This window comes from Mesoplodon bidens (genome assembly GCF_964165515.1).
Source record: "Mesoplodon bidens genome assembly, contig: HAP1_SCAFFOLD_253, whole genome shotgun sequence".
Taxonomy (NCBI): Eukaryota; Metazoa; Chordata; class Mammalia; order Artiodactyla; family Ziphiidae; genus Mesoplodon; species Mesoplodon bidens.
Genome location: NW_027672082.1, coordinates 144,809 through 166,010, shown reverse-complemented (window position 1 = coordinate 166,010; position 21,202 = coordinate 144,809).

The following is a 21,202-nucleotide window of genomic DNA, read 5'->3' as shown; positions in this document are numbered from 1 at the left end:
CGCTGGGATTAAAGCTGCTGTTGTGTGAAACGGCCACAAGGTGGCAGCAGTTCTCCCTTACCAAATCTGGTTACTAGGGCAGCAGAGCCTCAATGGAAGTCGTGTTCTAGATTGGAATTTAGAATGGAATGTGCCAGGAGAAAGCCCCTCAAGTTTGTCTCCCTACTTCTTGTTCGTATTTTTAATTTAAATTTTTATTTTTTATTTCAGCAAGTTTGATTACAATGTTTGGCTTATTGTAGGTGTCGAAGATGTGGTTCTTTACACATATACAGATGTCTCTTCTTCCTGGGATCCTTTTCCCAGGTACGTTATGACAGAATGTTGAGTAGTCTTCTCTTGGTATTCCGTAGGTCTTTGGTGATTATATATGTCACCTGTGTTTGTATATGTCTGTTAACCCCGATATCGTAATGAAACCAATCCTCACACCTTTCCATTGGTGAACCATAAGTTTGTTTAATGAATCTGTGATTGCCCTTCTCCGTGGAAATATCTGCCCTGGTATCCATTTTTAGGTAACACCTATAAGTGATATGATATGATATGTGTCTTTCACTTTCTGACTTACTACAAGTCACATGATTACCTCTAGACTCATCTACGGTGCTGCAAATGGCATTGTGTCCTTATTTTCCTTGGCTTCTATTCTGCCTTAGCGAGGTCCATTTTCAACAATGTGATTCCCTGAGGGTTGTGGATTAGCTGACCTGGGCAGCCTTACCCTGCCGGCCGGCCCTCCCCAGGTGTGCCTGGTTGAGGTCAATATAAACAGCGCTCCAGGCAGCAATAGCCCCTGAACCTGTGCCTGACTCCATATTCTCTGCCCCGTCAGCAGTCTCGGGGCTGTGCAGTTGGGAGGGAGTGAGGGGCCACAGCTTTCTTGGTGGCCCGGTGTGAGTGGGGTTCTGCTGACCTTTCTGCAGGAGTTGCCAGGCTGCCTCCTGTAAAGAAGAGGATGTGTCACCCATACATTCCGCTGTAATTTCTCTCCGGACAGAGGTGAGGAAGGAAAAAAGCAGTGGGTGCCAGGACAGGTGGGGTATCTCAGGCAGGACAATGGAAAGCTTCCGGAATAGCGCCCGGGGCCAGGACCACCCTGGCTGGCCTGCAGTCACCAAGTTGGCCTGCGTGCTGTCGCTAGTGTGGCTCCACGGCCCTTCCTCTAGGCTTTCAAGCCCTTGTACATATTCAGGTGTTTTACCTGCGAAGGGTGGGAACAGTTCAGCAGCAGCTGGCCTGGGGCTCAGCTCACCTTTATTCAGAGATGCCTCGGCACGGTCTCCCAGCTTTGCAATGAGGACGCTCCTTGCGTGGGGGGTGGGTGCTAGCTGGATGGGAGATGATTCCACACCTCTGACCAATTTCAGAATTGTTTACCGCTGGAGCAAGTGCCGTGATAGGGTTTTCCTCTGTATAACTGGTGGGTTCAGGTTTTTTTTCGTTTATGGTTCAAGTTAGATTTTATTCCTCTTTTATGTATTTATAGATATAAGCATGGAAATAATTCATTCCTATAAATACATGTGTGTGAAGGGAAGAACTTTTTTCTGTTTTATTTTTAAATTTTATTTTTTTAAATTTTGAAATTTAATTTTATTTACTTTTTTATACAGCAGGTTATTATCAGTTATGTATTTTATGCATATACATGTATACAGGTCAATCCCTATCTCCCAACTCATCCCACCACCACCACCCTATGCCTTCCCACACTTGGTGTCCATACGTTTGTTCTCTACCTCTGTGTCTCTATTTCTTCCCTGCAAACCAGTTCATCTGTACCATCTTTTAGGTTCCACATATATGCATTAATATACAATATTTGTTTTCCTCTTCCTGACTTACTTCATTCTATATGACAGTCTCTAGATCCATCGATGTCTCTACAAATGACCCAGTTTCATTCCTTTTTATGGCCGAGTAATATTCCATTTTATATATGTACCCCATCTTTATCCATTCATCTGTCTGTGGGCATTTAGGTTGCTTCCATTACCTGGCTATTGTAAATAGTGCTGCAATGAACATTGTGGTGAATGTGCCTTTTTGATTTATGGTTTTCTCTGGGTATATGCCCAGAAGTGGGATTGCTGGATCAGATGGTAATTCTATTTCTAGTTTTTTAAAGGAAACTCCATACTGTTCTCCATAGTGACGGTATCAATTTACATTCCCACCAATAGTGGAAGAGGGCTCCTTTTGTCCACACCCTCCCCAGAATTTGTTGTTTGTAGATTTTCTGATGATGCCGATCCTAACAGGTGTGAGGTGATACCTCATTGTAGTTTTGATTTGCATTTCTCTAATAATTAGTGCCCTTGAGCAGCTTTTCATGTGCGTCTTGGCCATCTCTGTGTCTTCTTTGAAGAAACGTCTCTTTAGAACTTCTGCCCATTTTTGTATTGGGTTGTTTGTTTTTTTAATATTAAGCTGCATGAGCTGTTTATATATATTGGAGATTAAACCTTTGTCCATTGATTCGTTTGCAACGATTTTTGCCCAGTCTGAGGGATGCCATTTTCCATTCCCGTCTTTTTAACCAAAAAAGAAAGAAAGACAAAGAAGCAGAACACTAATGTGCATAAAATATGCCTTTTGAAACGGTCGTTTTGAAATATGGACGTCCTTTGAATTTTTTGGTCGATATGTGACCCCAGGATTTGCTTCCAGGGCAGGTGTCATTTACAGGCCTGCAATGATTTTGAACATCCACTGACCCTTAGCGCTGGGATTAAAGCTGCTGTTGTGTGAAACGGCCACAAGGTGGCAGCAGTTCTCCCTTACCAAATCTGGTTACTAGGGCAGCAGAGCCTCAATGGAAGTCGTGTTCTAGATTGGAATTTAGAATGGAATGTGCCAGGAGAAAGCCCCTCAAGTTTGTCTCCCTACTTCTTGTTCGTATTTTTAATTTAAATTTTTATTTTTTATTACAGCAAGTTTGATTACAATGTTTGGCTTATTGTAGGTGTCGAAGATGTGGTTCTTTTACACATATACAGATGTCTCTTCTTCCTGGGATCCTTTTCCCAGGTACGTTATGACAGAATGTTGACTAGTCTTCTCTTGGTATTCCGTAGGTCTTTGGTGATTATATATGTCACCTGTGTTTGTATATGTCTGTTAACCCCGATATCCTAATGAAACCAATCCTCACACCTTTCCCTTGGTGAACCATAAGTTTGTTTAATGAATCTGTGATTGCCCTTCTCCGTGGAAATATCTGCCCTGGTATCCATTTTTAGGTAACACCTATAAGTGATATGATATGATATGTGTCTTTCACTTTCTGACTTACTACAAGTCACATGATTACCTCTAGACTCATCTACGGTGCTGCAAATGGCATTGTGTCCTTATTTTCCTTGGCTTCTATTCTGCCTTAGCGAGGTCCATTTTCAACCATGTGATTCCCTGAGGGTTGTGGATTAGCTGACCTGGGCAGCCTTACCCTGCCGGCCGGCCCTCCCCAGGTGTGCCTGGTTGAGGTCAATATAAACAGCGCTCCAGGCAGCAATAGCCCCAGAACCTGTGCCTGACTCCATATTCTCTGCCCCGTCAGCAGTCTCGGGGCTGTGCAGTTGGGAGGGAGTGAGGGGCCCCAGCTTTCTTGGTGGCCCGGTGTGAGTGGGGTTCTGCTGACCTTTCTGCAGGAGTTGCCAGGCTGCCTCCTGTAAAGAAGAGGATGTGTCACCCATACCTTCCGCTGGAATTTCTCTCCGGACAGAGGTGAGGAAGGAAAAAAGCAGTGGGTGCCAGGACAGGTGGGGTATCTCAGGCAGGACAATGGAAAGCTTCCGGAATAGCGCCCGGGGCCAGGACCACCCTGGCTGGCCTGCAGGCACCAAGTTGGCCTGCGTGCTGTCGCTAGTGTGGCTCCACGGCCCTTCCTCTAGGCTTTCAAGCCCTTGTACATATTCAGGTGTTTTACCTGCGAAGGGTGGGAACAGTTCAGCAGCAGGTGGCCTGGGGCTCAGCTCACCTTTTTTCAGAGATGCCTCGGCACGGTCTCCCAGCTTTGCAATGAGGACGCTCCTTGCGTGGGGGGTGGGTGCTAGCTGGATGGGAGATGATTCCACACCTCTGACCAATTTCAGAATTGTTTACCGCTGGAGCAAGTGCCCTGATAGGGTTTTCCTCTGTATAACTGGTGGGTTCAGGTTTTTTTTCGTTTATGGTTCAAGTTAGATTTTATTCCTCTTTTATGTATTTATAGATATAAGCATGGAAATAATTCATTCCTATAAATACATGTGTGTGAAGGGAAGAACTTTTTTCTGTTTTATTTTTAAATTTTATTTTTTTAAATTTTGAAATTTAATTTTATTTACTTTTTTATACAGCAGGTTATTATCAGTTATGTATTTTATGCATATACATGTATACAGGTCAATCCCAATCTCCCAACTCATCCCACCACCACCACCCTATGCCTTCCCACACTTGGTGTCCATACGTTTGTTCTCTACCTCTGTGTCTCTATTTCTTCCCTGCAAACCAGTTCATCTGTACCATCTTTTAGGTTCCACATATATGCAATAATATACAATATTTGTTTTCCTCTTTCTGACTTACTTCATTCTATATGACAGTCTCTAGATCCATCGATGTCTCTACAAATGACCCAGTTTCATTCCTTTTTATGGCCGAGTAATATTCCATTTTATATATGTACCCCATCTTTATCCATTCATCTGTCTGTGGGCATTTAGGTTGCTTCCATTACCTGGCTATTGTAAATAGTGCTGCAATGAACATTGTGGTGAATGTGCCTTTTTGATTTATGGTTTTCTCTGGGTATATGCCCAGAAGTGGGATTGCTGGATCAGATGGTAATTCTATTTCTAGTTTTTTAAAGGAAACTCCATACTGTTCTCCATAGTGACGGTATCAATTTACATTCCCACCAATAGTGGAAGAGGGCTCCTTTTGTCCACACCCTCCCCAGAATTTGTTGTTTGTAGATTTTCTGATGATGCCGATCCTAACAGGTGTGAGGTGATACCTCATTGTAGTTTTGATTTGCATTTCTCTAATAATTAGTGCCCTTTGCAGCTTTTCATGTGCATCTTGGCCATCTCTGGGTCTTCTTTGAAGAAACATCTCTTTAGAACTTCTGCCCATTTTTGTATTGGGTTGTTTGTTTTTTTAATATTAAGCTGCATGAGCTGTTTATATATATTGGAGATTAAACCTTTGTCCATTGATTCGTTTGCAACGATTTTTGCCCAGTCTGAGGGATGCCATTTTCCATTCCCGTCTTTTTAACCAAAAAAGAAAGAAAGACAAAGACGCAGAACACTAATGTGCATAAAATATGCCTTTTGAAACGGTCGTTTTGAAATATGGACGTCCTTTGAATTTTTTGGTCGATATGTGACCCCAGGATTTGCTTCCAGGGCAGGTGTCATTTACAGGCCTGCAATAATTTTGAACATCAACTGACCCTTAGCGCTGGGATTAAAGCTGCTGTTGTGTGAAACGGCCACAAGGTGGCAGCAGTTCTCCCTTACCAAATCTGGTTACTAGGGCAGCAGAGCCTCAATGGAAGTCGTGTTCTAGATTGGAATTTAGAATGGAATGTGCCAGGAGAAAGCCCCTCAAGTTTGTCTCCCTACTTCTTGTTCGTATTTTTAATTTAAATTTTTATTTTTTATTACAGCAAGTTTGATTACAATGTTTGGCTTATTGTAGGTGTCGAAGATGTGGTTCTTTTACACATATACAGATGTCTCTTCTTCCTGGGATCCTTTTCCCAGGTACGTTATGACAGAATGTTGAGTAGTCTTCTCTTGGTATTCCGTAGGTCTTTGGTGATTATATATGTCACCTGTGTTTGTATATGTCTGTTAACCCCGATATTGTAATGAAACCAATCCTCACACCTTTCCCTTGGTGAACCATAAGTTTGTTTAATGAATCTGTGATTGCCCTTCTCCGTGGAAATATCTGCCCTGGTATCCATTTTTAGGTAACACCTATAAGTGATATGATATGATATGTGTCTTTCACTTTCTGACTTACTACAAGTCACATGATTACCTCTAGACTCATCTACGGTGCTGCAAATGGCATTCTGTCCTTATTTTCCTTGGCTTCTATTCTGCCTTAGCGAGGTCCATTTTCAACAATGTGATTCCCTGAGGGTTGTGGATTAGCTGACCTGGGCAGCCTTACCCTGCCGGCCGGCCCTCCCCAGGTGTGCCTAGTTGAGGTCAATATAAACAGCGCTCCAGGCAGCAATAGCCCCTGAACCTGTGCCTGACTCCATATTCTCTGCCCCGTCAGCAGTCTCGGGGCTGTGCAGTTGGGAGGGAGTGAGGGGCCCCAGCTTTCTTGGTGGCCCGGTGTGAGTGGGGTTCTGCTGACCTTTCTGCAGGAGTTGCCAGGCTGCCTCCTGTAAAGAAGAGGATGTGTCACCCATACCTTCCGCTGGAATTTCTCTCCGGACAGAGGTGAGGAAGGAAAAAAGCAGTGGGGGCCAGGACAGGTGGGGTATCTCAGGCAGGACAATGGAAAGCTTCCGGAAGAGCGCCCGGGGCCAGGACCACCCTGGCTGGCCTGCAGGCACCAAGTTGGCCTGTGTGCTGTCGCTAGTGTGGCTCCACGGCCCTTCCTCTAGGCTTTCAAGCCCTTGTACATATTCAGGTGTTTTACCTGCGAAGGGTGGGAACAGTTCAGCAGCAGCTGGCCTGGGGCTCAGCTCACCTTTTTTCAGAGATGCCTCGGCACGGTCTCCCAGCTTTGCAATGAGGACGCTCCTTGCGTGGGGGGTGGGTGCTAGCTGGATGGGAGATGATTCCACACCTCTGACCAATTTCAGAATTGTTTACCGCTGGAGCAAGTGCCCTGATAGGGTTTTCCTCTGTATAACTGGTGGGTTCAGGTTTTTTTTCATTTATGGTTCAAGTTAGATTTTATTCCTCTTTTATGTATTTATAGATATAAGCATGGAAATAATTCATTCCTATAAATACATGTGTGTGAAGGGAAGAACTTTTTTCTGTTTTATTTTTAAATATTATTTTTTAAAATTTTGAAATTTAATTTTATTTACTTTTTTATACAGCAGGTTATTATCAGTTATGTATTTTATGCATATACATGTATACAGGTCAATCCCAATCTCCCAACTCATCCCACCACCACCACCCTATGCCTTCCCACACTTGGTGTCCATACGTTTGTTCTCTACCTCTGTGTCTCTATTTCTTCCCTGCAAACCAGTTCATCTGTACCATCTTTTAGGTTCCACATATATGCATTAATATACAATATTTGTTTTCCTCTTTCTGACTTACTTCATTCTATATGACAGTCTCTAGATCCATCGATGTCTCTACAAATGACCCAGTTTCATTCCTTTTTATGGCCGAGTAATATTCCATTTTATATATGTACCCCATCTTTATCCATTCATCTGTCTGTGGGCATTTAGGTTGCTTCCATTACCTGGCTATTGTAAATAGTGCTGCAATGAACATTGTGGTGAATGTGCCTTTTTGATTTATGGTTTTCTCTGGGTATATGCCCAGAAGTGGGATTGCTGGATCAGATGGTAATTCTATTTCTAGTTTTTTAAAGGAAACTCCATACTGTTCTCCATAGTGACGGTATCAATTTACATTCCCACCAATAGTGGAAGAGGGCTCCTTTTGTCCACACCCTCCCCAGAATTTGTTGTTTGTAGATTTTCTGATGATGCCGATCCTAACAGGTGTGAGGTGATACCTCATTGTAGTTTTGATTTGCATTTCTCTAATAATTAGTGCCCTTGAGCAGCTTTTCATGTGCGTCTTGGCCATCTCTGTGTCTTCTTTGAAGAAACGTCTCTTTAGAACTTCTGCCCATTTTTGTATTGGGTTGTTTGTTTTTTTAATATTAAGCTGCATGAGCTGTTTATATATATTGGAGATTAAACCTTTGTCCATTGATTCGTTTGCAACGATTTTCGCCCAGTCTGAGGGATGCCTTTTTCCATTCCCGTCTTTTTAACCAAAAAAGAAAGAAAGACAAAGAAGCAGAACACTAATGTACATAAAATATGCCTTTTGAAACGGTCGTTTTGAAATATGGACGTCCTTTGAATTTTTTGGTCGATATGTGACCCCAGGATTTTCTTCCAGGGCAGGTGTCATTTACAGGCCTGCAATGATTTTGAATATCAAGTGACCCTTAGCGCTGGGATTAAAGCTGCTGTGGTGTGAAACGGCCACAAGGTGGCAGCAGTTCTCCCTTACCAAATCTGGTTACTAGGGCAGCAGAGCCTCAATGGAAGTCGTGTTCTAGATTGGAATTTAGAATGGAATGTGCCAGGAGAAAGCCCCTCAAGTTTGTCTCCCTACTTCTTGTTCGTATTTTTAATTTAAATTTTTATTTTTTATTACAGCAAGTTTGATTACAATGTTTGGCTTATTGTAGGTGTCGAAGATGTGGTTCTTTTACACATATACAGATGTCTGTTTTTCCTGGGATCCTTTTCCCAGGTACGTTATGACAGAATGTTGAGTAGTCTTCTCTTGGTATTCCGTAGGTCTTTGGTGATTATATATGTCACCTGTGTTTGTATATGTCTGTTAACCACGATATCGTAATGAAACCAATCCTCACACCTTTCCATTGGTGAACCATAAGTTTGTTTAATGAATCTGTGATTGCCCTTCTCCGTGGAAATATCTGCCCTGGTATCCATTTTTAGGTAACAACTATAAGTGATATGATATGATATGTGTCTTTCACTTTCTGACTTACTACAAGTCACGTGATTACCTCTAGACTCATCTACGGTGCTGCAAATGGCATTGTGTCCTTATTTTCCTTGGCTTCTATTCTGCCTTAGCGAGGTCCATTTTCAACAATGTGATTCCCTGAGGGTTGTGGATTAGCTGACCTGGGCAGCCTTACCCTGCCGGCCGGCCCTCCCCAGGTGTGCCTGGTTGAGGTCAATATAAACAGCGCTCCAGGCAGCAATAGCCCCTGAAGCTGTGCCTGACTCCATACTCTCTGCCCCGTCAGCAGTCTCGGGGCTGAGCTGGTGGGAGGGAATGAGGGCCCACAGCTTTGTTGGCGGCCCGGTGTGAGTGGGGCACTGCTGGCCTTTCTGCAGGAGTTGCCAGGCTGCCACCTGTAAAGAAGAGGATGTGTCACCCATACCTTCCACTGGAATTTCTCTCCGGACAGAGGTGAGGAAGGAAAAAAGCAGTGGGGGCAAGGACAGGTGGGGTATCTCAGGCAGGACAATGGAAAGCTTCCGGAATAGCGCCCGGGGCCAGGACCACCCTGGCTGGCCTGCAGGCACCAAGTTGGCCTGCGTGCTGTCACTAGTGTGGCTCCACGGCCCTTCCTCTAGGCTTTCAAGCCCTTGTACATATTCAGGTGTTTTACCTGCGAAGGGTGGGAACAGTTCAGCAGCAGCTGGCCTGGGGCTCAGCTCACCTTTATTCAGAGATGCCTCGGCACGGTCTCCCAGCTTTGCAATGAGGACGGTCCTTGCGTGGGGGGTGGGTGCTATCTGGATGGGAAATGATTCCACACCTCTGACCAATTTCAGAATTGTTTACCACTGGAGCAAGTGCCGTGATAGGGTTTTCCTCTGTATAACTGGTGGGTTCAGGTTTTTTTTCGTTTATGGTTCAAGTTAGATTTTATTCCTCTTTTATGTATTTATAGATATAAGCATGGAAATAATTCATTCCTATAAATACATGTGTGTGAAGGGAAGAACTTTTTTCTGTTTTATTTTTAAATTTTATTTTTTAAAACTTTGAAATTTAATTTTATTTACTTTTTTATACAGCAGGTTATTATCAGTTATGTATTTTATGCATATACATGTACGCAGGTCAATCCCAATCTCCCAACTCATCCCACCACCACCAACCTATGCCTTCCCACACTTGGTGTCCATACGTTTGTTCTCTACTTCTGTGTCTCTATTTCTTCCCTGCAAACCAGTTCATCTGTACCATCTTTTAGGTTCCACATATATGCATTTATATACAATATTTGTTTTCCTCTTTCTGACTTACTTCATTCTATATGACAGTCTCTAGATCCATCGATGTCTCTACAAATGACCCAGTTTCATTCCTTTTTATGGCCGAGTAATATTCCATTTTATATATGTACCCCATCTTTATCCATTCATCTGTCTGTGGGCATTTAGGTTGCTTCCATTACCTGGCTATTGTAAATAGTGCTGCAATGAACATTGTGGTGAATGTGCCTTTTTGATTTATGGTTTTCTCTGGGTATATGCCCAGAAGTGGGATTGCTGGATCAGATGGTAATTCTATTTCTAGTTTTTTTAAAGGAAACTCCATACTGTTCTCCATAGTGACGGTATCAATTTACATTCCCACCAATAGTGGAAGAGGGCTCCTTTTGTCCACACCCTCCCCAGAATTTGTTGTTTGTAGATTTTCTGATGATGCCGATCCTAACAGGTGTGAGGTGATACCTCATTGTAGTTTTGATTTGCATTTCTCTAATAATTAGTGCCCTTGAGCCGCTTTTCATGTGCGTCTTGGCCATCTCTGTGTCTTCTTTGAAGAAACGTCTCTTTAGAACTTCTGCCCATTTTTGTATTGGGTTGTTTGTTTTTTTAATATTAAGCTGCATGAGCTGTTTATATATATTGGAGATTAAACCTTTGTCCATTGATTCGTTTGCAACGATTTTCGCCCAGTCTGAGGGATGCCTTTTTCCATTCCCGTCTTTTTAACCAAAAAAGAAAGAAAGACAAAGAAGCAGAACACTAATGTGCATAAAATATGCCTTTTGAAATGGTCGTTTTGAAATATGGACGTCCTTTGAATTTTTTGGTCGATATGTGACCCCAGGATTTGTTTTCAGGGCAGGTGTCATTTACAGGCCTGCAATGATTTTGAATATCCACTGACCATTAGCGCTGGGATTAAAGCTGCTGTTGTGTGAAACGGCCACAAGGTGGCAGCAGTTCTCCCTTACCAAATCTGGTTACTAGGGCAGCAGAGCCTCAATGGAAGTCGTGTTCTAGATTGGAATTTAGAATGGAATGTGCCAGGAGAAAGCCCCTCAAGTTTGTCTCCCTACTTCTTGTTCGTATTTTTAATTTAAATTTTTATTTTTTATTACAGCAAGTTTGATTACAATGTTTGGCTTATTGTAGGTGTCGAAGATGTGGTTCTTTTACACATATACAGATGTCTGTTTTTCCTGGGATCCTTTTCCCAGGTACGTTATGACAGAATGTTGAGTAGTCTTCTCTTGGTATTCCGTAGGTCTTTGGTGATTATATATGTCACCTGTGTTTGTATATGTCTGTTAACCCCGATATCGTAATGAAACCAATCCTCACACCTTTCCTTGGTGAACCATAAGTTTGTTTAATGAATCTGTGATTGCCCTTCTCCGTGGAAATATCTGCCCTGGTATCCATTTTTAGGTAACACCTATAAGTGATATGATATGATATGTGTCTTTCACTTTCTGACTTACTACAAGTCACATGATTACCTCTAGACTCATCTACGGTGCTGCAAATGGCATTGTGTCCTTATTTTCCTTGGCTTCTATTCTGCCTTAGCGAGGTCCATTTTCAACAATGTGATTCCCTGAGGGTTGTGGATTAGCTGACCTGGGCAGCCTTACCCTGCCGGCCGGCCCTCCCCAGGTGTGCCTAGTTGAGGTCAATATAAACAGCGCTCCAGTCAGCAATAGCCCCTGAAGCTGTGCCTGACTCCATACTCTCTGCCCCGTCAGCAGTCTCGGGGCTGAGCTGGTGGGAGGGAATGAGGGGCCACAGCTTTGTTGGCGGCCCGGTGTGAGTGGGGCACTGCTGGCCTTTCTGCAGGAGTTGCCTGGCTGCCACCTGTAAAGAAGAGGATGTGTCACCCATACCTTCCACTGGAATTTCTCTCCGGACAGAGGTGAGGAAGGAAAAAAGCAGTGGGGGCCGGGACAGGAGGGGTATCACAGGCAAGACAATGGAAAGCTTCCGGAAGAGTACCCGGGGCCAGGACCACCCTGGCTGGCCTGCAGGCACCAAGTTGGCCTGCGTGCTGTCGCTAGTGTGGCTCCACGGCCCTTCCTCTAGGCTTTCAAGCCCTTGTACATATTCAGGTGTTTTACCTGCGAAGGGTGGGAACAGTTCAGCAGCAGCTGGCCTGGGGCTCAGCTCACCTTTTTTCAGAGATGCCTCGGCACGGTCTCCCAGCTTTGCAATGAGGACGCTCCTTGCGTGGGGGGTGGGTGCTAGCTGGATGGGAGATGATTCCACACCTCTGACCAATTTCAGAATTGTTTACCGCTGGAGCAAGTGCCCTGATAGGGTTTTCCTCTGTATAACTGGTGGGTTCAGGTTTTTTTTCATTTATGGTTCAAGTTAGATTTTATTCCTCTTTTATGTATTTATAGATATAAGCATGGAAATAATTCATTCCTATAAATACATGTGTGTGAAGGGAAGAACTTTTTTCTGTTTTATTTTTTAATTTTATTTTTTAAAATTTTGAAATTTAATTTTATTTACTTTTTTATACAGCAGGTTATTATCAGTTATGTATTTTATGCATATACATGTACACAGGTCAATCCCAATCTCCCAACTCATCCCACCACCACCACCCTATGCCTTCCCACACTTGGTGTCCATACGTTTGTTCTCTACCTCTGTGTCTCTATTTCTTCCCTGCAAACCAGTTCATCTGTACCATCTTTTAGGTTCCACATATATGCATTAATATACAATATTTGTTTTCCTCTTTCTGACTTACTTCATTCTATATGACAGTCTCTAGATCCATCGATGTCTCTACAAATGACCCAGTTTCATTCCTATTTATGGCCGAGTAATATTCCATTTTATATATGTACCCCATCTTTATCCATTCATCTGTCTGTGGGCATTTAGGTTGCTTCCATTACCTGGCTATTGTAAATAGTGCTGCAATGAACATTGTGGTGAATGTGCCTTTTTGATTTATGGTTTTCTCTGGGTATATGCCCAGAAGTGGGATTGCTGGATCAGATGGTAATTCTATTTCTAGTTTTTTAAAGGAAACTCCATACTGTTCTCCATAGTGACGGTATCAATTTACATTCCCACCAATAGTGGAAGAGGGCTCCTTTTGTCCACACCCTCCCCAGAATTTGTTGTTTGTAGATTTTCTGATGATGCCGATCCTAACAGGTGTGAGGTGATACCTCATTGTAGTTTTGATTTGCATTTCTCTAATAATTAGTGCCCTTGAGCAGCTTTTCATGTGCGTCTTGGCCATCTCTGTGTCTTCTTTGAAGAAACGTCTCTTTAGAACTTCTGCCCATTTTTGTATTGGGTTGTTTGTTTTTTTAATATTAAGCTGCATGAGCTGTTTATATATATTGGAGATTAAACCTTTGTCCATTGATTCGTTTGCAATGATTTTCGCCCAGTCTGAGGGATGCCTTTTTCCATTCCCGTCTTTTTAACCAAAAAAGAAAGAAAGACAAAGAAGCAGAACACTAATGTACATAAAATATGCCTTTTGAAACGGTCGTTTTGAAATATGGACGTCCTTTGAATTTTTTGGTCGATATGTGACCCCAGGATTTGCTTCCAGGGCAGGTGTCATTTACAGGCCTGCAATGATTTTGAATATCAATGACCCTTAGCGCTGGGATTAAAGCTGCTGTGGTGTGAAACGGCCACAAGGTGGCAGCAGTTCTCCCTTACCAAATCTGGTTACTAGGGCAGCAGAGCCTCAATGGAAGTCGTGTTCTAGATTGGAATTTAGAATGGAATGTGCCAGGAGAAAGCCCCTCAAGTTTGTCTCCCTACTTCTTGTTCGTATTTTTAATTTAAATTTTTATTTTTTATTACAGCAAGTTTGATTACAATGTTTGGCTTATTGTAGGTGTCGAAGATGTGGTTCTTTTACACATATACAGATGTCTGTTTTTCCTGGGATCCTTTTCCCAGGTACGTTATGACAGAATGTTGAGTAGTCTTCTCTTGGTATTCCGTAGGTCTTTGGTGATTATATATGTCACCTGTGTTTGTATATGTCTGTTAACCACGATATCGTAATGAAACCAATCCTCACACCTTTCCATTGGTGAACCATAAGTTTGTTTAATGAATCTGTGATTGCCCTTCTCCGTGGAAATATCTGCCCTGGTATCCATTTTTAGGTAACAACTATAAGTGATATGATATGATATGTGTCTTTCACTTTCTGACTTACTACAAGTCACGTGATTACCTCTAGACTCATCTACGGTGCTGCAAATGGCATTGTGTCCTTATTTTCCTTGGCTTCTATTCTGCCTTAGCGAGGTCCATTTTCAACAATGTGATTCCCTGAGGGTTGTGGATTAGCTGACCTGGGCAGCCTTACCCTGCCGGCCGGCCCTCCCCAGGTGTGCCTGGTTGAGGTCAATATAAACAGCGCTCCAGGCAGCAATAGCCCCTGAAGCTGTGCCTGACTCCATACTCTCTGCCCCGTCAGCAGTCTCGGGGCTGTGCTGGTGGGAGGGAATGAGGGCCCACAGCTTTGTTGGCGGCCCGGTGTGAGTGGGGCACTGCTGGCCTTTCTGCAGGAGTTGCCAGGCTGCCACCTGTAAAGAAGAGGATGTGTCACCCATACCTTCCACTGGAATTTCTCTCCGGACAGAGGTGAGGAAGGAAAAAAGCAGTGGGGGCAAGGACAGGTGGGGTATCTCAGGCAGGACAATGGAAAGCTTCCGGAATAGCGCCCGGGGCCAGGACCACCCTGGCTGGCCTGCAGGCACCAAGTTGGCCTGCGTGCTGTCACTAGTGTGGCTCCACGGCCCTTCCTCTAGGCTTTCAAGCCCTTGTACATATTCAGGTGTTTTACCTGCGAAGGGTGGGAACAGTTCAGCAGCAGCTGGCCTGGGGCTCAGCTCACCTTTATTCAGAGATGCCTGGGCACGGTCTCCCAGCTTTGCAATGAGGACGGTCCTTGCGTGGGGGGTGGGTGCTATCTGGATGGGAAATGATTCCACACCTCTGACCAATTTCAGAATTGTTTACCACTGGAGCAAGTGCCGTGATAGGGTTTTCCTCTGTATAACTGGTGGGTTCAGGTTTTTTTTCGTTTATGGTTCAAGTTAGATTTTATTCCTCTTTTATGTATTTATAGATATAAGCATGGAAATAATTCATTCCTATAAATACATGTGTGTGAAGGGAAGAACTTTTTTCTGTTTTATTTTTAAATTTTATTTTTTAAAACTTTGAAATTTAATTTTATTTACTTTTTTATACAGCAGGTTATTATCAGTTATGTATTTTATGCATATACATGTACGCAGGTCAATCCCAATCTCCCAACTCATCCCACCACCACCACCCTATGCCTTCCCACACTTGGTGTCCATACGTTTGTTCTCTACTTCTGTGTCTCTATTTCTTCCCTGCAAACCAGTTCATCTGTACCATCTTTTAGGTTCCACATATATGCATTTATATACAATATTTGTTTTCCTCTTTCTGACTTACTTCATTCTATATGACAGTCTCTAGATCCATCGATGTCTCTACAAATGACCCAGTTTCATTCCTTTTTATGGCCGAGTAATATTCCATTTTATATATGTACCCCATCTTTATCCATTCATCTGTCTGTGGGCATTTAGGTTGCTTCCATTACCTGGCTATTGTAAATAGTGCTGCAATGAACATTGTGGTGAATGTGCCTTTTTGATTTATGGTTTTCTCTGGGTATATGCCCAGAAGTGGGATTGCTGGATCAGATGGTAATTCTATTTCTAGTTTTTTAAAGGAAACTCCATACTGTTCTCCATAGTGACGGTATCAATTTACATTCCCACCAATAGTGGAAGAGGGCTCCTTTTGTCCACACCCTCCCCAGAATTTGTTGTTTGTAGATTTTCTGATGATGCCGATCCTAACAGGTGTGAGGTGATACCTCATTGTAGTTTTGATTTGCATTTCTCTAATAATTAGTGCCCTTGAGCCGCTTTTCATGTGCGTCTTGGCCATCTCTGTGTCTTCTTTGAAGAAACGTCTCTTTAGAACTTCTGCCCATTTTTGTATTGGGTTGTTTGTTTTTTTAATATTAAGCTGCATGAGCTGTTTATATATATTGGAGATTAAACCTTTGTCCATTGATTCGTTTGCAACGATTTTCGCCCAGTCTGAGGGATGCCTTTTTCCATTCCCGTCTTTTTAACCAAAAAAGAAAGAAAGACAAAGAAGCAGAACACTAATGTGCATAAAATATGCCTTTTGAAATGGTCGTTTTGAAATATGGACGTCCTTTGAATTTTTTGGTCGATATGTGACCCCAGGATTTGTTTTCAGGGCAGGTGTCATTTACAGGCCTGCAATGATTTTGAATATCCACTGACCATTAGCGCTGGGATTAAAGCTGCTGTTGTGTGAAACGGCCACAAGGTGGCAGCAGTTCTCCCTTACCAAATCTGGTTACTAGGGCAGCAGAGCCTCAATGGAAGTCGTGTTCTAGATTGGAATTTAGAATGGAATGTGCCAGGAGAAAGCCCCTCAAGTTTGTCTCCCTACTTCTTGTTCGTATTTTTAATTTAAATTTTTATTTTTTATTACAGCAAGTTTGATTACAATGTTTGGCTTATTGTAGGTGTCGAAGATGTGGTTCTTTTACACATATACAGATGTCTGTTTTTCCTGGGATCCTTTTCCCAGGTACGTTATGACAGAATGTTGAGTAGTCTTCTCTTGGTATTCCGTAGGTCTTTGGTGATTATATATGTCACCTGTGTTTGTATATGTCTGTTAACCCCGATATCGTAATGAAACCAATCCTCACACCTTTCCCTTGGTGAACCATAAGTTTGTTTAATGAATCTGTGATTGCCCTTCTCCGTGGAAATATCTGCCCTGGTATCCATTTTTAGGTAACACCTATAAGTGATATGATATGATATGTGTCTTTCACTTTCTGACTTACTACAAGTCACATGATTACCTCTAGACTCATCTACGGTGCTGCAAATGGCATTGTGTCCTTATTTTCCTTGGCTTCTATTCTGCCTTAGCGAGGTCCATTTTCAACAATGTGATTCCCTGAGGGTTGTGGATTAGCTGACCTGGGCAGCCTTACCCTGCCGGCCGGCCCTCCCCAGGTGTGCCTAGTTGAGGTCAATATAAACAGCGCTCCAGTCAGCAATAGCCCCTGAAGCTGTGCCTGACTCCATACTCTCTGCCCCGTCAGCAGTCTCGGGGCTGAGCTGGTGGGAGGGAATGAGGGGCCACAGCTTTGTTGGCGGCCCGGTGTGAGTGGGGCACTGCTGGCCTTTCTGCAGGAGTTGCCTGGCTGCCACCTGTAAAGAAGAGGATGTGTCACCCATACCTTCCACTGGAATTTCTCTCCGGACAGAGGTGAGGAAGGAAAAAAGCAGTGGGGGCCGGGACAGGAGGGGTATCACAGGCAAGACAATGGAAAGCTTCCGGAAGAGTACCCGGGGCCAGGACCACCCTGGCTGGCCTGCAGGCACCAAGTTGGCCTGCGTGCTGTCGCTAGTGTGGCTCCACGGCCCTTCCTCTAGGCTTTCAAGCCCTTGTACATATTCAGGTGTTTTACCTGCGAAGGGTGGGAACAGTTCAGCAGCAGCTGGCCTGGGGCTCAGCTCACCTTTTTTCAGAGATGCCTCGGCACGGTCTCCCAGCTTTGCAATGAGGACGCTCCTTGCGTGGGGGGTGGGTGCTAGCTGGATGGGAGATGATTCCACACCTCTGACCAATTTCAGAATTGTTTACCGCTGGAGCAAGTGCCCTGATAGGGTTTTCCTCTGTATAACTGGTGGGTTCAGGTTTTTTTTCATTTATGGTTCAAGTTAGATTTTATTCCTCTTTTATGTATTTATAGATATAAGCATGGAAATAATTCATTCCTATAAATACATGTGTGTGAAGGGAAGAACTTTTTTCTGTTTTATTTTTAAATTTTATTTTTTAAAATTTTGAAATTTAATTTTATTTACTTTTTTATACAGCAGGTTATTATCAGTTATGTATTTTATGCATATACATGTACACAGGTCAATCCCAATCTCCCAACTCATCCCACCACCACCACCCTATGCCTTCCCACACTTGGTGTCCATACGTTTGTTCTCTACCTCTGTGTCTCTATTTCTTCCCTGCAAACCAGTTCATCTGTACCATCTTTTAGGTTCCACATATATGCATTAATATACAATATTTGTTTTCCTCTTTCTGACTTACTTCATTCTATATGACAGTCTCTAGATCCATCGATGTCTCTACAAATGACCCAGTTTCATTCCTATTTATGGCCGAGTAATATTCCATTTTATATATGTACCCCATCTTTATCCATTCATCTGTCTGTGGGCATTTAGGTTGCTTCCATTACCTGGCTATTGTAAATAGTGCTGCAATGAACATTGTGGTGAATGTGCCTTTTTGATTTATGGTTTTCTCTGGGTATATGCCCAGAAGTGGGATTGCTGGATCAGATGATAATTCTATTTCTAGTTTTTTAAAGGAAACTCCATACTGTTCTCCATAGTGACGGTATCAATTTACATACCCACCAATAGTGGAAGAGGGCTCCTTTTGTCCACACCCTCCCCAGAATTTGTTGTTTGTAGATTTTCTGATGATGCCGATCCTAACAGGTGTGAGGTGATACCTCATTGTAGTTTTGATTTGCATTTCTCTAATAATTAGTGCCCTTGAGCAGCTTTTCATGTGCGTCTTGGCCATCTCTGTGTCTTCTTTGAAGAAACGTCTCTTTAGAACTTCTGCCCATTTTTGTATTGGGTTGTTTGTTTTTTTAATATTAAGCTGCATGAGCTGTTTATATATATTGGAGATTAAACCTTTGTCCATTGATTCGTTTGCAATGATTTTCGCCCAGTCTGAGGGATGCCTTTTTCCATTCCCGTCTTTTTAACCAAAAAAGAAAGAAAGACAAAGAAGCAGAACACTAATGTACATAAAATATGCCTTTTGAAACGGTCGTTTTGAAATATGGACGTCCTTTGAATTTTTTGGTCGATATGTGACCCCAGGATTTGCTTCCAGGGCAGGTGTCATTTACAGGCCTGCAATGATTTTGAATATCAAGTGACCCTTAGCGGTGGGATTAAAGCTGCTGTGGTGTGAAACGGCCACAAGGTGGCAGCAGTTCTCCCTTACCAAATCTGGTTACTAGGGCAGCAGAGCCTCAATGGAAGTCGTGTTCTAGATTGGAATTTAGAATGGAATGTGCCAGGAGAAAGCCCCTCAAGTTTGTCTCCCTACTTCTTGTTCGTATTTTTAATTTAAATTTTTATTTTTTATTACAGCAAGTTTGATTACAATGTTTGGCTTATTGTAGGTGTCGAAGATGTGGTTCTTTTACACATATACAGATGTCTGTTTTTCCTGGGATCCTTTTCCCAGGTACGTTATGACAGAATGTTGAGTAGTCTTCTCTTGGTATTCCGTAGGTCTTTGGTGATTATATATGTCACCTGTGTTTGTATATGTCTGTTAACCACGATATCGTAATGAAACCAATCCTCACACCTTTCCATTGGTGAACCATAAGTTTGTTTAATGAATCTGTGATTGCCCTTCTCCGTGGAAATATCTGCCCTGGTATCCATTTTTAGGTAACAACTATAAGTGATATGATATGATATGTGTCTTTAACTTTCTGACTTACTACAAGTCACGTGATTACCTCTAGACTCATCTACGGTGCTGCAAATGGCATTGTGTCCTTATTTTCCTTGGCTTCTATTCTGCCTTAGCGAGGTCCATTTTCAACAATGTGATTCCCTGAGGGTTGTGGATTAGCTGACCTGGGCAGCCTTACCCTGCCGGCCGGCCCTCCCCAGGTGTGCCTGGTTGAGGTCAATATAAACAGCGCTCCAGGCAGCAATAGCCCCTGAAGCTGTGCCTGACTCCATACTCTCTGCCCCGTCAGCAGTCTCGGGGCTGAGCTGGTGGGAGGGAATGAGGGCCCACAGCTTTGTTGGCGGCCCGGTGTGAGTGGGGCACTGCTGGCCTTTCTGCAGGAGTTGCCAGGCTGCCACCTGTAAAGAAGAGGATGTGTCACCCATACCTTCCACTGGAATTTCTCTCCGGACAGAGGTGAGGAAGGAAAAAAGCAGTGGGGGCAAGGACAGGTGGGGTATCTCAGGCAGGACAATGGAAAGCTTCCGGAATAGCGCCCGGGGCCAGGACCACCCTGGCTGGCCTGCAGGCACCAAGTTGGCCTGCGTGCTGTCACTAGTGTGGCTCCACGGCCCTTCCTCTAGGCTTTCAAGCCCTTGTACATATTCAGGTGTTTTACCTGCGAAGGGTGGGAACAGTTCAGCAGCAGCTGGCCTGGGGCTCAGCTCACCTTTATTCAGAGATGCCTCGGCACGGTCTCCCAGCTTTGCAATGAGGACGGTCCTTGCGTGGGGGGTGGGTGCTATCTGGATGGGAAATGATTCCACACCTCTGACCAATTTCAGAATTGTTTACCACTGGAGCAAGTGCCGTGATAGGGTTTTCCTCTGTATAACTGGTGGGTTCAGGTTTTTTTTCGTTTATGGTTCAAGTTAGATTTTATTCCTCTTTTATGTATTTATAGATATAAGCATGGAAATAATTCATTCCTATAAATACATGTGTGTGAAGGGAAGAACTTTTTTCTGTTTTATTTTTAAATTTTATTTTTTAAAACTTTGAAATTTAATTTTATTTACTTTTTTATACAGCAGGTTATTATCAGTTATGTATTTTATGCATATACATGTACGCAGGTCAATCCCAATCTCCCAACTCATCCCACCACCACCACCCTATGCCTTCCCACACTTGGTGTCCATACGTTTGTTCTCTACTTCTGTGTCTCTATTTCTTCCCTGCAAACCAGTTCATCTGTACCATCTTTTAGGTTCCACATATATGCATTTATATACAATATTTGTTTTCCTCTTTCTGACTTACTTCATTCTATATGACAGTCTCTAGATCCATCGATGTCTCTACAAATGACCCAGTTTCATTCCTTTTTATGGCCGAGTAATATTCCATTTTATATATGTACCCCATCTTTATCCATTCATCTGTCTGTGGGCATTTAGGTTGCTTCCATTACCTGGCTATTGTAAATAGTGCTGCAATGAACATTGTGGTGAATGTGCCTTTTTGATTTATGGTTTTCTCTGGGTATATGCCCAGAAGTGGGATTGCTGGATCAGATGGTAATTCTAT